The sequence below is a fragment of the Anser cygnoides genome, chromosome 5 (assembly GCF_040182565.1).
Source record: "Anser cygnoides isolate HZ-2024a breed goose chromosome 5, Taihu_goose_T2T_genome, whole genome shotgun sequence".
Classification (NCBI taxonomy): Eukaryota; Metazoa; Chordata; class Aves; order Anseriformes; family Anatidae; genus Anser; species Anser cygnoides.
The window spans coordinates 65,082,798-65,100,366 of record NC_089877.1 but is presented as its reverse complement, the minus strand read 5'-3'; the positions used below and the strand labels follow the sequence as shown (position 1 = coordinate 65,100,366).

Below are 17,569 nucleotides of genomic sequence, written 5' to 3'. Positions count from 1 at the left end.
ACAGCTTGTGCTGAGTTCCTCCTTAATTAAGTTATGGAAATAAATAGAACCATAGCCCAAGCACGTGGCTAGTATTTTTCATATATGTTATTTAACAAAATTAGAAATGTTGATAACAGCGTTCCTTTTTTTTTTTTAACCAAAGTAAGAGATCAAGTGGTCATGCAAACAAAGCTAATGTTTCCTGTTAAACACCCGTACTCCTTAATATTCTAGACCAGTCTTCCAAAGAAGTTATTTTAAGATGGCTTATGCATTTTGCCTGTGTTCCTTATCCACAAAACCCATAAAAAAGCAATAAGGAAGGTCACTGCTTGGTTCCAGAAGATCCCAGTTAACTGATTAACCCTAAACACATCATCACTTTCAGCTGCTTTTTATTATCTACGCTGCCCATACCTAATGCATAATGGCTCATTTAAAAAGCTAAATTCAATGACGGTCTAGCCCAGAAAATAATGACTATACTTGTAAAAATCAGGTCATCACCAAATCACCCGTATCACAAGCAGATGAGAATCAGGTGTGGTTGAATGCTTTTGATTGGACTCCAAGCCCCTTGCTGATCTCCACGCCGAGGACAGCCTCAAGTAGGTTATTAAAGCTCAACATTTGCTATTCCCAAATGATTGACACCCTGGAGTATTTCCTCAAGTAAGGAAGAAGATACTGTGGATAACAGCACACACTGAAGGAGAGGCACGGGGGGAAACGTAGGCTGAATTTCAAATGGCACCCACTGAAGAAGCTTTAGGATGCAGTTCGCAATTCCTGTGTTTAAAGGGGCAGCGTTGTCACATGCCCAGAGCTGTCCTTTCTTTCAAAAAAGGAACAAAAATACCCCACCTCTCTTTTATGAAGTGATTTCCTTGAGATGTTTACATGCCAGTGCTGCTAACTCCACGCTTCTACTCAATGTCTCCAGAAGCCCATTTTCAGCAAAAATTTCAATAAGGGACCAGCGCTGTAAGACTCTACAGCTCTGGTTTAAGTCTCGTCTATTCTGGAGAGCTGCTTACTAAAAAGCTAACCCCCAATTCCCAGAATTAGCAAACGAACCCTTCAGCAAAGCATGCCTCCTTGGGGCTTGTCCACCCAGCCGAGCTCCTGCTACAGCATAAATTATCCAGCAGGAAGGTGATCTCCAGGTGCTGTTAATAAACTGCTTCTTTCCTTAATGCCCGTAAGCTCCCCACAACAAATCCTGCATTTGCACGCTGCCATCTCTCCAACACAGAGTTAAGCTGAAGCGATGCTTGCTTCACTGAACCCACTGGAGGGTGCAAGCCATGCCAAGTAGCAGCGGTTGTGCAGATTGCCTATAAACAGCTGTTTTGCTTCTAAATACTCCATAAAAGTATAAGCACCATAAATTACTCCTCTTCTTAGACCCAGGTGTCTAATTGTTAAGTATAAGAGTTACTGTAGAGTTATTAAAAAAGCAGGGAAATGCCATCCACGACACGCTGAGCTGCCATTTACGCTAACAGGCTGTCGCACTGAGGCTTTTCCAGGCCGCGCCGGCACCGCACGCAGGTTAACGCAGGCTGGGGCCGCAACAGCAGGGAAAGGCAGGTGAGTGTGACCCACCAAACCGTGCTCCCTGTCTGCAGAAGGATGAATTCCTTGCACTCTTGAAGAGCCCGATCCTTCCCACTGCTGCTGAGAGGAGCAGTTTGGACCAGGGGCTCAGGCAAGGCCATTTGCACCCGGGCCCACCACATACAAACGATCAGGGGTTGTAGCACTCCCAAGAAAACTTTACCATCGTGATCCTGTTGACGAAAGAGAAACATCCCATGTGAGCAGCGGGTCCCAAATTCTCTTCAAGATTTCTTTTATAAATATCCACGTTTATCATGGGTAAATTCCAAAAGTTCTTCTGTGACCCGAGAAGCTAAATGCTACCGTACCTTAGAAGAGCATCTTGCTCCATTTAATTCAGAAGGCCTAAGTACTTGATCCAAGACTTGCTTCACTTTCATCCTCCTTGGCTTGTGGAGTCAAACCTGGAGGTGCTGCAGGAGGGGAGGGCAGCACCTCACCAAAATGGGGTCACCCAGCCCCGGGGGAGTGCGGCCGGCCAGGCCGGGCAGTCAGGCACCGGGTGAGGCACGGGCAGCACAAGGCTCAGCGGCACTTCGACAGAAGACTGAAGGCATGAGGGCTATTTATCTTCCCCACCATCACACATATACCTTAGAAAAAACATTTGGGCAGAAAATTTCCTGAGGGCTTCCTGAAAATGATATATTTCTTTTTGAGGGGCAAACTACGTCAGTGTAAGATGTAGTGGCAATGAAATTCCCCAGGCCAAGCCCCGTGATCCTGCCGTGTGCAGCAGCATTCAGCTTTCAGGAGGAATACAGGTGGACACAGGACGACTCCTGAGCATTAAAAACATCCTCCTTCTTGCACAGGAAAGGGCAGATTTTCCTGTTGAACCCTTCAGTACAGTCACCAGACCCAGGACCACTGCTTTAGGTTTACTGGGCTGTGACTAAACCGAAGTAAAGGCACGGACCTGCCTGAAGTAGCACCTCGGACATGCACCCAAGACCCCTGTTGTGTCCATCCTTCCCTCTCCAGCAGAACGCAGAACAAGTTTACCTCTCCTCCCTTCAGCAGCAGTGCCAGAGAAATGCTGCACAGCGAGGCGATGGCAGAGACCCCAGCTTGAGCTTGTGACCAGTGAGGAGGTGGGCGCACTTGAGAGCCATCCCAAGCCACTCCACGAGCGCCCACGCACCAGTTCAATGCACAGACACATTTTGTTTATGGATGAAAATGACTGGCTAAGCTTATTTCAAAATTGTCTCTCCTTCCAATTTTTATTATTATTTTTAAGACAAAGAGGGGAAAATGAATGTATGTAGCTAGCTTACAGTGACACTTCAGTCAAGGGTACAGACTGGATGTGTTATTAGGAGGGTGGTAAACAAGCCTCCTTTTTTGAAACCCAACCTGGTTTGCTATTGTCCATATTGTTGATTCAAATGTTTCTGCTTCAATGTGCCTTAATTAAAATGTTAGTGGTCAATATTTCCTTGAAAGCATCTCAAGAAGTTTTTATTCATGTGTAATTGCTTCACAGATAATGCCAGAGGAAAACAATCAAACAGCTGGCAAATAAGCCCTCTGTTGGGATATTTTAACACATTTCATCTTCATCAGTTTAATTTAAAATCAGCCCCTGCCATTCAGCCTTGCAGACTGCACTGGTGCTGGGCTGTGCAGTTCCATAAACACAGTGGGCCCAACTCTGTGGTAATTTATTTCAGTAGGTTTCCCAGATCCAGCATGAACACAATCAGCACTGTAACTACATAAGAATTCAAGTCCAAGCTTAAACGACACACGCAAATTCCTCTCAGTATTGACAAATGTATGCAAAAATAAAGTGGCCTCTGAGTTGATTCGAATTTTTCTGCTTTGAAAAGCAGCTGTTTCACTGAAAAAAAAAAAAAAAAGACTAACACCAGCAGTCTATCTGCAACTCTTTTAAGATACACTTCTTAAAAAGAATAATACTTAACATAATACCAATATGATGGATGTATTTTTTTCCCAGTTCAGTTACTTAATGTGTGTTCCAATGGACTTTCTGCGCTCTCCTACTCGCAGAGAAGCCACCTCGGACTGAAGGTCTTGTGAGGAAACCACGTCACGCCCCGGCCCCCCCGCCGGTGCCCGGAGGAGGCCGGGCACTGCCCGTGCTGCCTGCTCCTGCGCTCTGCCCGGGGCCCTGCCTGTCCCCTGTCTGTCCATCTCTGCCATCAGACAGCTTTTCTTGCTGTCTAACCCAGATCTCTCACTGCAACTTAAGCCAATCTGCCTGTCTTATCTTCTGGGGATCTCTTGGAAAAAATATTCCCCTTCTTTTTTGCCCATCCAAAGGCTCCTACTAACCGCCCTCTGCCTACCCCTCCTTGTGCTTCTCTTCTTCACCCAGAGCGATCCTCACAAATTATTTCACTCCTTCACCAGAAACCTTCCCGGCCCACCAGCCACTCCTCCGGCCTTCCCCACTCCCCTGGGCCTGCCCCCAGGCCAGGCCACACCAGCACCGTGGGGCTGCTTCCCCCACACCAGCAACGTCCCCAGGCCTCCTGCCAAGCACAATATCGCTGCGTTCAGAGTCGCTGCAACTCGCAGACCCTCCTGCTGCAGTCCACTGCCGCCTATTTTCCTCTGCGAAAGGTAAGAGTGGAGATCCTACTGTCTTCTTACCCAACTGCAGCCTGTGTTTTGGATCTCTTCAAACCTGTCCAGGCCATTTCCGAGTGCCAAGCTGCTGCCTCCCAGAGCCGCGGTCCTTCTCAGTCTGGTGTCACCTGGTGCCCCTCGACGTGCACGGACGCCAGCCTCCAGAGGGACTGGAGACCACGCATAACGAACCCGGGAGGCACCACCATGAAAAGCTGCCTGGCACTCTTGCTCCATTTCACCAACCAACCTCCGGCAGTGAGTGCCAAACACACCAGGAGGGAGCGCAGCGGAGCCAAAGCTGAGCATGAGGGGAAGGGGGCCATAGGAACCAGCTCCTTCTACCCCCATTTGCTGGAGACCTCTCTCCAGAGCACAAGTAAGGGGTCATACCCGTTTTAAACTAATAAAATTGTCATCATGGGTCACTGTGTCAAAATCCTGCCGGGTAATCCCAGGCTGCCCTGGCTCTGGTTTCAGATAGCTTTCCCAGCTGCCCTGCAGCTGAGACTCCCGCAGGCCTCCCAGAGCCCCACCAGCACAAAAGCAATACAGGACTTTTGTTATGTTTTACAAACCAAACCATAATTGCACCTACGGATTTGCAAAAAACAAATGGTCAAAGAAGGCCTTAAAGCATGGAAATGTACTGAAAGACAGCACTCCGGGGTGGGAAGCAGTATCCAGGCCACCACAAGAGGCAGTGAGAAGCCATTTGAGATCAGCTGTTCAAATTTTGGTTATGCAGAGTTACAGTTTTTCCCTAAGCACTGTCAGTTTAATATATGAGAAGTGCCTCCGGCACACTGGAGCAAGATAAAACAGAACACATTAAATGTGGACACTACACACGCTCTTACTTCCCATTAGAGGTTCTGGGTGGTGCCCCTTCCCATCTCAGCGTTAGGGCATCACAGAAGCACATGTTCCCATTTTCAGTAAACACAGGCAATGTGAATACGAAAGGAAAGGAAATGTGAACAGCAATGGATTTTTTTCTGGAAACCTGCATGCAATAGAATTTCCTATACATTGTACCCCAGTGACCTACTTGACACTTGTGTGCCTGAACTGAAAATGATCTGGGGAAAAAAAGCATCCCCCCAAATCCTGTGAGCAAGCCACAAAGCACTTAATACCTTGGCACATTTGCTTACCCATAGCTGCTCTCTGGCCTTACTCTCCCTTATTTCAAAGAGAGGGTTAAGTAAAGATTTTTTTTTCTAAACAAAGCTTACTTTGACAGGGGTCTCTGTTAGTCCAGGCTGAAATGGAGCTTGATGGAGTAATGAAGGCAAAAAATAGTGAAAAAGAGTGGAAAAGAAGGGGCATGAATAGATATCCTGAAAACTACGGATCAGTAGGTAACCAGGCTCCTATTTTACTGGAAAATGCAGATTACAGGAAAGCCTGCCTTAACACTGGAAAGCTATTTAAAAATCCATCAGAACTCTAAAATATGCTATTAGGGACACTGCAGTCCCAACACCTACTGCATAAAAATCCCAAGCTATTAGGCAAACCAACATCATTTCAGATCAGGCCATCAGCAGGCTGCCAAGGCTTAAAATAGCAGCTGCATTTTAAATGATTTTTAAACAAGAGAAGCGGGAAATTGGGCTGTGACGAAGCCCAGCCCCTGGCCTGTAAAAGGTGACCGTGAGCGGAGCTGCCAGGCACAGCAGGTGGAGCGGGACCTCGAAGCCTCGCGGTGGTCTTCTCAGCTGATGGGGCTGCAATTAGTACCCGAAACAGCTTGCTGTGGCAATGAAAGGAAATAATGAGGCTGCACTCCAAGAGCCTGCTGAAATGCTTCTCTCCGCTGCTTCTCTCTTCTTTCCTTCCTGGAGTCTGGCTTGTCAGCCAAATCCCACCGCTCTGCTCCTCTGCGCGCCTCCAGGGCACTCGCGGCAGCTGCCGCGGTTTCGTGTTCCTCTGGTGCTCGTGTTTCCTGAGCGAGCAGGTGATGGGAAATGCAGGCCTCACCCCGGGCATGGCTGGCAATAGATGTACTGGAGCGCAGATAAACTCGTACCGATCCCACTCTCTTCCCATCAGAGCCGGGAGAGGTGTCGTTCACCGGGTGCTCCATCCCACAGGTGCAGCCAAGTGCAGGAGACGTGAGCATTGCTCCTGCTTGCTCTACATTGCCAGCACCCAGAAAACTCCATCTTCTGTTATTACAGTGGGATGCAGACGCTGACTGCCACATTACTGGGGCTCCTGACTGCCAGCTGCCGTTCCTCAGCGCGAGTCCCCAGCTCTTAGAAAACGAGACCAGCAATCCGTTCCTGCAAACAGCGCCCTCCTGGAAATGTAACAAGCCCAGAAAATCACACACACAGACCCAGGGGCTTGCAGGGATTGCACCACCTTTGTTCTTGGGCTATAGTACTCGTCTGCTTTCCCATCTCAGAAACTCTGGGGAGGCTCCTCCCCTCCATAACCATTTTCCCTCCATCCCTACTAACCAGCTCTGTCTGCCCTGCAGAGCAGCACACAGACACAGGCCTCCAGCCTCAAGGGGATCAGAAATGGCTGGACAAGGCAGTGAGAATCACACGCAAACAACCCTGCCGTGCCACCTCCCCAGGCCAGCATTAAGTGTTCACAGTAAGTTCCTGCACTCGGGAGCATCCAGGCAGCTCCCATATTAGCATCCGATGGGGAATCTCCATATCCACCTACCTCAGTTGGGGTCTGCATTTTCAATTGCATGTTTCAAACAGAAAACAGAAGGTACGTAGACAATTTGCGTTACAGAAATGGACAAAGAAACCCATCTAAATGCTGCCCTCATTCTGAATAACGTGGTCTTAGCACACTTGGAACAACTTTCTGTCAAGCACCCTGAAGCGAAACGCTTTTAGAAAAACGAGCACAAACTCAGAGAAGGAGAACGGAACCACGTGGGGCAAAACATCTCCCTCCTTTTCTGTTCGGGACTCCGCTCAAACACACCCCAAAGGGACGCAGTGCCTGGGGCAGCAGCCAGCTTTCGGGCTGTGCCTTGGGGCTGTTTCCTGGTATTTCAACTTCCCACCAAGTTTTAAAGGAAGAAGTGTTTGTTATGAGCAGAAAGTTGCAACAGGCCATTGTGCAGAGCCTGGCAAAGCATGAAAGAAGCAACAAGAGGTTAAACTGCATGGCTGGGCAAAGCAGGGGTTTCCACACAGCTGAAAAAATTAGATGTGCACAATTATGTAAGTTTAAAAAAAAATTACCATAAAGGGTTTGATCAGAAGTGTGCCACGAATCAGGAATTTTGCAGTGCATGAAGCACGCAAAGCATTTTATCATTCTGGCTCAATTCTGAACATGCAAGTATTTTGTTGGCATTTTACAAGCATTAAATACAACCTTTCATCAGCACGAACAACATCAGGCTTGCTTTTTTCTTTTTTCTTTTGCTTGTACAAAGATTTTCATAGCAGAAAATAAAAATGCACACAAGCTAGTAAGGAGCTGATAACATTTAACAGTCACTGCAAAGCTATTTAATTCAGTCTGAATAGTGTGACTGCTGGGGGTGTAAAAAGGTATTGAAATTACTGTAAGTGCTCCACATTTGCATTAATATTTTATGGCACAGCTGCCTCACTTGTTCCACAATACACAGCTACGTCCTTCCTTACTTTTCCTTGCTGCTGCCGTAGCCCGCTACGGTCAATAACGTCCACGGACACCACGCTGTGCTTTGCTTAACCTTCCTAAAGACGCTTACTGTCAGCTTCTTACCTCTTGTATCCATCAGGAAAACATCTTTCACTGCTAGGCTGAGCATGAAAGGTTCAAACGTGATTTCTACCAGTAGCACCTCAAGCAGTCTGAGCTGCCACGATGAGCGCCACCAGGGATGGCCTCGGAGACCCCAGCGGCAGCCCGGTTTGGGTCAGCTCTCCTGGCTCCCATGTAAATGTATTCCAGATCTTGTTTCACAGCAACTCCACGAGAGCCGAACCCCGCAGCAGGGAGCCCAGCCTGCTCTCCCATGCCAGGGAGCAAGACCTCAATTGAAACAAGCAACAGCATATTACTGGAGAACACAACATACTGCCTTCCAGGGGAAGCAGAAACCTCTATACCTGCATGGGTGACAGCTATATAGAAAGCAGAATGAACCAGGTCCTGTGCAAAGAAAAGTACAATCTTCAGGCATGTTCTTTTTCAGGGAAAAAAAAAAAAAAAGAAAGAAAAAAGGATAAAAAGTTACAGAAAACTTCTTAAAGTCTACATGTGCATTGAAATTACAAAAAAAAAAAAGACAAATCTTCACAAAAGGCATTTCTGCTTGTATGCCTCAGGCAAACTGCTTTTTGGATAATAAAGGGTAGATCATGGATTTTTTCATTTCTCACTGAAATTCTGCAACACTCCCACCCTTGCCTGGGTGCTTTTCCCTACCCTCATGGATAACATGCACAGACATAGCAGGAAACTAATTTCAGGCAAGTACCACTAAGCAGCCTCTGATCTATTTGTGAGATATCATCATCTGCCCTTCAGCCTCCCAGATGCATCCTCCGCTGCAATCTTGTACCTCCTCAGGCGATAATTAGGCAGCTCTCCTCTGTATCCAACCGTCCAGCAAGGATTCATGAGCAAGATCGAGAGGGACAGGCGGATTCTCCCAGGGGAATGGAAGACGCAGGCACAAGCAATGGCCAAAGTAACGACAGCGAGAAGAAACCTTCCCCATTTCAAATTTGTTTTAGGGAAAGCCATGATTTCCCTGAGATGCCAACATCCAGCATGGCCCACCAGACAGCAGCACTGGGAGAGGTAGTGGTGAGAAGATCCACGGGCTGGTGGCAGTTATGGGTGAGCACCATCTCGAGTCCCATGCACAAGGACACAAATAACGCAGCGAGTGACACGAGACTCCTCAGCTCACCAGCTCCCTGTCGGCAGTTTATGCGACTGTACCAAATGGATTAACTACTCACCAGTTAAAATGAGAGGTGCTGAGCTCTTGCGTGATGTTAGCCCCAGTCCTGGCAAGCTGACACATCTCTCCGTGCTCCTGCGCTTTGGCCTGCTCCTGGGTTTGTGCTCAAAGACTGCTGACACCGCTCTGTTGCTGCAGCCACCGCCCAAGTCCTCAGAAAGGGGTTTGAGTCCTCAGCCACCCCCTAGCACTGCAGCAGTGACTCTGCACCAAGGGGATGATTTAATTTATATACATACATATATTAAAAAAATCCTTCAGCAGCACTGGGTGTCAGTGATTTCCTCCTCCACCACTCCCTCGTGCTCCCATGCCAGCTGTGGCTGGGTCAGTTGCGTGGTGGCCAGCCCGCACAGGTACCTGTGGTGTTGGTGAGCATCCATGGCCGCAGCAGGTTCAGTGAGCCCAAGCACCTTGCACAACGCCCTTTTGTCTGTTAGAGCAGGAGCGTTTCAAAATGGTGCTGCCAAGCCAAAAAGACTGGGAGCAGAAACCAGCAGGTAGTGAGGCTGGGCACCAGTACGTCTGCCCACGGCTTTCACAGTTGCTCCTGGCTCACACGAGCTGCTCACCGTGCAGAAACCCCGCTGCGACCATGCCCCAGAGACCAAGCAAAGGGCTGGCCGCTTGCTGCCTGATGCCCCAATGACACCTCCTTGGGTGAGTTGCAGCAGCACAGCCCCAACTGCCCTGCCAGCACCCGGCGTGCCTTAGCACCGACGGGTCCACACCACCACCCACCTTTCTGCAGCGTCTCTGCTGCTCCCACAAAGAGCACTGTGCGTGCAAGCGTGGCGATGCAGCTGCTCGACAGAAGCAGGCTGCAGCACTCCTCGCCTTGCTTCACAATGAAGCTTGCTCTCACTTTCCAAACACGTCCACAGCTCCAAAATCCACATGTTGCATGTGGATTGGACCCAAGTCTTTGTTTCGTGCTTCCTACGAGGTAGGAGGTAAACAGGGGCTGGTGAAGACACCTCCACCATCATACCTCAGCTGTCAGGAGGCTTGTGCAGATCCAGCACCAGACAAAGCCCAGACCCCCAGTACTGTGCCACTGCCCCTCTCCCACCGCCCCCCCAGAGGCCCCAGCATCACAGCACGCAAATTTGACCTCAGACCGGGCATAAGCAAAGCCCCACAGATGACATTTATATTTCTATCATGTTGAAAGATTAAAATTATCAATATCGGAAAGCTTTTAAATGCTTTCCATTTGTATATCTCATTTCCAAGTATCTTCTTTTATTGTATCATACAAAAAAGTGATGAAAGATGAATATATTTGCTGTCCTTATATGACAATGCTGATGGTATTGCCTTATATTAATTTTCCTCCTTTTTTTAAAAAAAAAATTTGCATTCATTATTTCTGATCTGTCATCCAACCATGTGTATGAGGATTTAAGCATGTCACTGGGCTTCTAATAAATGAAAGGACAGAAAGGAAGATCAAACGACATATCAATGAATATCACCAGATACCAGAGATGGAAATTAAAAATGTCACTGCAATAAGAACACGATTCATTGCAGCCAGAACAAGGCAAACACAAGTCAGAGAGGCGGCGCAGAAACTAATGAAGCAGCCAAACTATATTTTCATTCCCCGAATTTTATCTTAATTGCTGTGACCAGGAGACTGATATAAACATCTGCAGAGGAAAGTGCAGACGAGATGCTCCACAAATGCGTGGGCTGAAGGTGCCAGCCAAGCCCCGGCGGGCAGCGTCCCCGCTGCAGAGCCCACCGTGTGCCGCGCCAGCCGCTTGTGCCAGCAACAGGGAACCCTGAGCAGGCGCAGGAGACCGCGTTTGAAAGCCCCCCAAACAGCCGAGGCAACTGCAGATTTTCTGCAAAGTCTTGGAGAGCTGTGTGTATTATTGCTTTACAGGAATGCATGTGTTATTGTTTTACAGGAAGCATGATCTCTTCTCCCTACGTGAGTTTTTTGCACACTAAAAGCACATTTCTGCACGTTAAAAAGCATTCTAGCAGCAACAACAACATGCAGATCTAGAGAACGGGATGCTGCCAGTGCCTATAACTTACAATCTGGGGGTTATTTAGGATGGAGAAAGCGGAGTGCCTCAGGTTTGTGAAAGCAATTTCTTTAGCACACTCATACAACAGAAACTGGAAAACATGGGATGCCAAAAGACAAACATGGCAATTATAAGGGCATACTGTAAGGCTCACCAGAAAGCACCATCTTCAACACTCGCTTTTACCACCAATGACGCTGTGTGCATACAACGGGTTTTGCTACAAATCCCCCCTGTGAACTGATGCGGGAATTGCTTCAGTAGAGTTCCTGTAAAAGAGCTTGCTTCTGGATATTTTTCTGTAGAAGTTTCCCCATTTTCTCTCCTTCCTGGTGCCCGGTGGACTTGCCCACATACTAGCACTGTAGCAAGAGGGAATTGAAGGGCAGCCTCCTTGTAATTCAACAAGACTACATCATTATCTTATCCAGAACAAAAATAGCACTCCAGCAGAAAGCATCGCCTCCTCCTCATCTCACCAAATTTAAATCCGGTTTCTCTGGCTTCTTGGGACCGTGGTGAACAGGGAAGGCTTAGAAGGACGGAGCACAAGGGGCGGCGTGAGGAGCAGCTGGCAGTTTCGGTTAAGTCCCTTCCCCGTTCCCAGCCCTGCGTCTTCATTAGCTTCTCGTAACCTCCCTCACCTCGGTTACCTTCATCACACCCACCCCTCTGACTCCTACAGCACTGCAGACGACCTTACAAGAATAAATTGGACTGTTTTGCTCTACATAAACAAGCATATCATACTAGCTGTGTGTGTCTCTATGCCATTAAGGAAGAAATAAAGCAAAGCTAAGGCTTTCCGTCAAATGCTCTGGTAGTGACCTGCTAGGGCACGATGCAGAGTACTTCTGCAGTGGCCCAGCAAAGAAATTGTTAGGAATTAAATAATTATTGACATAAAATTTGATTCTGCATGCTAACAACAAGATTTGTGCCATGGGCAGGAAATTAGGGGTGAACCTGGACTGCTGCGTGTGGGGCCGAGCAATATGACTGCCATTAACGTTAATGACAGAGACAGAGCGATGCAACTACATCCCCCTGCACAGAGCTCAGCGTTTCCCTGAAATACCTTCTTCCAGGCTGAGAAGGGAAGCCAGCGCCGTGAGCTCTGAATTACAGCCCCGCGCTCCCTCTGAATAACACTTCTGGCGCAGAGCTGTGATGGCACACGCTACTCGGAGACGCACTCCAATGCTGAAGATTAGCAGTTTGATATTTGTGTCATTTGACACACATTATCAGCAGCATTTTGTGTCGTCCCAAGCCAGGGAAGCTGTGATGCTCCCTGTTTGCTGAAATAATCTGTCAGCACGGAGCACGTCTCAGTCCTGCAGCCCCAGAGGTGCCACCCCGACTGCGGGGCCGCAGAGAAACCCCTGGGGGACGGCTGCAGCCGCAGGAGGAGCTGTGTCACACAAAACCTCTGGGCTCAGACAAGCACTGGTGCAAGGAAATGCACCTCTGAAAGCTGTGCTCTTCAGATTGAGATGATCCCTAGGCATCCTGGGCATGAAGACTGGGCCTGGAGTTGGGTCCAAGGCTTGATCTTGCTTTGATCTTATCCTCGCTGCCATCACAAGCTTAGGACATGATCCTGAGCACCCCCGGTCCTTGCTAACAAGTCTTGAGGCTGTCTGGTGATGTTCATGGGTAGCCTAGGGCAGACACTGAATTTGTCTACAATAAAAACTTCCTTGTGGCAATGGAGATGATGGACAGCACAAGCAACTGCTGCGGCCACACACCTTGAGAACCGTCAGAGAAGCAGAAGCCACATGAGCAAACCATACAAAACTGGAATGTTAGATTTGAACTGGTGAAATAATGGGGGAAACCTCTCAGATGGTAAGCAGAGACCCAAGATACCTACGACCACCCCACGTATTAAGCACAGTGAGAGTTTACACGCACACCAACACGTATCTAACTCAGCCGGTGTAAAGGGATGGGTCCTGGAAACAGAGCTGCAGTGGATTTAAGTGGATCTGTGAACAAAAGTAAGGGTTGTTCCTCCTAAAGCCCCAGATCAACCTCTTGATCCTGGAATTGCAGATCTTCCTCAACAAGCAATGTTTACTGCCAGTGTATCTCCCTCATATACTGCACAATAAAATCTCACCATATCTGTGCACTGAATCTGTTTGATACACATTCTTCATCCTGACTTCCGAATTCATTTCAGAAAGCTTTCAACATAAATTAAAATTCTTTTCAATTTCTTTTACTCAGGTTGTGCAGTCTGGCCTTGTGTCCAGCAAGGATCTGTGAAGTAAGAGGGTTAAAAAAAATACATTTTCAATGCAGCAATTAGTACTTTTTTTTCCTTTTTGTTAAAAATCTGGTAAATTGTCCTTCAGGAACAAGCATAAAAGCCCTGATAGAGCTCTGCTTCTTTAAATCAAACGACTTAATTTATACAGTAAGCTTCCTTCCTTATAAAAGGGGAAAGTGTCCTCCAAAACTCAAGCAAAAATGTTCCTAGGAGTCAAGTACAAAAGCTTTTTCTTCAAAGAGGAAAGATAAGATACACTTTAAAGGGATACTTCCAGAAAAAGAAGAAGAAAAAGAGTTCAAGCCTAGGATGAACACAGCTTGGATGTCTGCAGCAGTTTCTTCTCCTGGTGGCTAAGCAGGAATGGACGCCTTCCTCCTGAGAATATACTGCAGAGGTGAGCAGGTGCCTTGCTTTCAACATGAAGCAAGAAAAGAGGATCTTCAGCCAAAGCCAGAAGAGCAAAATGTTCTTTTCTTCGACAGATAAGGTAAGGATAGAAAGTTGTCTTCTAAGAAAGTGAATGTTACTCTTTTATTTACCAGTCCCACCCCGCCTAGAAAGCAGAAAGGAGATCTTTCTAGAAGAAACTAGCAAAGAAAACCAAGTTGATGAGGAGTTGGAAAGCGTTCAAAGGAAGCTCTGTGCCTGCCCAGGAACAGGCACGGGCTCCTCTGTTTCCAAGAGCAGCAGATGAGATGAGAACTTTGGCAACTCGGATTCATCATTTTTCTTCCTTCCACTTTTAAACGTTGAAACATTTTGACAGCAGACCAAACAGGACTGCCATTTTTTGAAGGTTTGACTTAGATCTGTGCACGGTAAAGGAACAGAAGAGATCATAGCCTTGTTTAGCGTTACTCTTGGTAGCTTTAAATGAAGTAGGCACAGTGCCAGCACCTTCACCTGCAGAAGTGCCAAGAAAATTCCTCCCTTTCCTTGGCACGTCACTAAAAGCAGTGTCACGACTGAATGCACCACGATGGGAATGGTGCCTCTGTAGGACGTTCCTTGAGCTCTCTGAGATACAGCAATCTAGCAGGCATGTCTGATGAGAACCAAGTAAAACCAGCCCGCTGGGACACACAGTTGCCTGCTTGGCTGTAAACAACGCGAACTACTCATTCTTCACCAAGCAGATGTTCTCCCTTCAGTCCAGCAGAGGAATTCTACCCCCAGCTATTTTTCAGAACAATTGCATGTGTTTAGTTTAACTCCTTACTTCTGATCCTTACCCATGAATGTACTTATCAAATGTCGGGGGGGGTTGTTTCTTGTTTTTTAATGCCTAACAGCAATAAAAGAAATGCCCTCAAGCAGCATATATAATTCAGAGTAATAGCTGGATAGTTTTTATAAAACGGTAAATCAGAATTATGGGCATTATTATGCCCTTATTTCCCAGGCACGTCACGGGTAAGACCCAAAACACACGGAAGAGTCCAAGCACCAGCTGCTGGTGCCCCACTGCAGGCAGGTTTCTGGGGCCGCTCTGCAGCCAGCACCTCCCTGCACACTGGGAATGCGGCCCCAGTGCCCGAGGAGCCATACAACAAACCAAATGGTCAGAAGGTTTGGTTGGAGTCTGAAATCATTGGTGATTGATAACGATATTTTGAGACTTCTTTAACGGATAAGCCACCCGACACTTGCAGATCTGTGCAAAGCATCTGGCAGACCTCTGATGGAGCCTTCCTGTGAAAACAAACCTGAAAGTATTTTCAAGACTGCAAGAAGTCCATAAAAATAAAGTAACCTTCCCCTCTCCCCTCACACTGACCAAGGCCAGGCTCTGCCACCATTTCTATCCGTACCATGAGTTACTGCAGCAGCAGCAAGCGGGGTTACCAGTGCTGCTGAATGCCAGAGCTAACGGGAAAATGAAACCCAGGAAATTACTGGAGAGTGATATTTTCCAACCCAGTGTGGATATTAAAATTTCCCACCCAGCCAGCGTACCAGTAATGGAGATGAATGAGGAGGCAAAGACTTTTTTGTGGATTTTTTTTTCAACAATTCATTTCCAAGCTATACAAATATAGCGCCTTTTCAAATCCTAAATTAGAGGCTGAAGACTTAAATTAGCTCTTCAAAAGTGTTCTTGGATCCAAAACTAATGTGGAATACAACTATAATATGGTTTTCTCTCTTTGTGGCGACTTTTCATCCATAGATTTTTCAGAAATAAAAATTTTGTTTACTTAAAGAGATTTTGTGATTTTATCGCAAAATTAAAAGCATTTTTTCTTGCTCCATTGATAAAGTTTTGTGTTCAAAAAGTGAGTATAGTCTTGTTTCAAGGTCTATTTTTGAAAGTTACCTAAATCCACAAGGAAAATTGCCTCTCTCTACATAATCCTGCTAAAAATTCATTAACAACAAAATAAAAGATCTGTTGATACAAAACAATGGCTGACTACTCTGGACCTTTCTGGTTCATTTGGAGGGTCTCTAAGCAAAACGGGCAATTATTCAAGAAAACACACCCATACCCAACAGTCCTGCTGAGAGCCCCTGACACAACGTACGGTCTATAAAGCATTGCACAATCACCGCACGGCTGGGGCTGGAGCACCTCTGGGTGCCCTGTGCCCCCCCAGCCCCAGCAGGGCCCCCGAGCAGGGTGCCCAGCCCCACGGCCAGGCGGCTGCTGGAGCTGTCCCCGAGGAGCCCCCAGCCCCTCTGGGCAGCCTGTGCCAGGGCTCCGGCCTCTTGGTTCCCTCCTGCAGGTATTTAAATGAACAGAAAATCAAAACAAAATATCCACTGATAAAACATGATTATTTTAAGCTATTTGGAAATTTCAGCAGGAGCACTGCACTTTCCAATACTTTGATTTCTTATGAGCTTTAACTTGCCTGACTTCTGTGGTGTACAGGGTTTTCTCTCCTATCTTCTTCACAGCTAGATCCAATCTACACCGGTACCTTGAGCTTACTGCACCAGCGATGCCTGCCTACAAATATCTGACCATTAACAGATGACAATACCCGGTGAAATATCAGCCTGCATATGATGGGAAATCACCTAGGATTTAATCACAGCTGGAACCTGAAGTCTGTCATGTTCCAGAAATACATCTGTATTTGAGGTGCATTAAGAAGCAGCATATGATGTTCAAAACAAAACAAAACAACAAAAACATAATAAATCCCAGACAGCAAATCCAAGAACACAGATTAATAGCTAAACAAAACACGATGGGAGGAAAAAGATGTCTACCAGAAGGAAGTCTCAATCTAAGCTGAGAAAAACCAGAATTTCCAAACAACCTTTCTAAACCCTTCCTGTTCAGATCACACAGCACCCCAGCCTCGAGACCATGCTTCTTGCCACCACCAGTTCACAGCCACACCTAAAATTAAGGATGAAGGACAATCTCACCCATGGGCACTGGGGCAAGAAAGAGGTACTTAAACGCCATCCAGAAGAGACTTAATTTTTTTGTTCTTAAGGACTTTAATCAAACAGCTACATGGAGCCAACCTACGGAACACTTTTAGCAGCTGTGCGTGCCTGGAGGAGGTGGCGGCTCACCAGGCAGCCTGAAGACGGGGTCAGCCAGAGCAGTGGGACCACGAAGCACCCCGCCGAGCCCTGAACACCTCCTCATCCACACTGCAAGCCTCAGGCCAGCCCTGTTACCAGTGCCGAGTGCTGTACCTGCTCTGCCTGGTGTGCTTGAATGCAGTCAACAAGGTCTGTCTGCGTATTTATTGGACTTCAGCAACCTAATGAGCAATTACTCATTTGGTTATTGTTTATAAAAGATGTAGAAATTTGGCACTAGTATGAGTTACAGCTTGGTAAGCAAATCCTGAGGCTAAGGGAGCCTCATGAAAATTTCTGCAAGGCAAGAAAATCCCCCAAGAGGCAACTGCCCTTCTCCACCATCCCATAACTGAACCACAGAAATCACCACCAGTTGGGTCTCTGAAGTAGCAAACATCTTGAAGTTCATCCGACAGAGAGAGGGTATATTGGGGAAAACAAAAGCCCAATGCTTATCTAGTCACAAAACAAGCTTCTTTTTGAAGGACTCAGTTTAACTACGTATGTGCATGTGAACATTTCTTTATGTGAGAGTCT

At 47.1% G+C, this 17,569-nt stretch overlaps 1 protein-coding gene across 5 annotated transcripts in view; it reads right to left on the bottom strand.

Annotated features, from left to right (window-relative positions):
* Positions 1-17,569, bottom strand: part of MDGA2 (MAM domain containing glycosylphosphatidylinositol anchor 2) — a 336,382-nt gene that overhangs the window by 182,013 nt on the left and 136,800 nt on the right. The gene's annotated exons all lie outside the window — the stretch shown is intronic.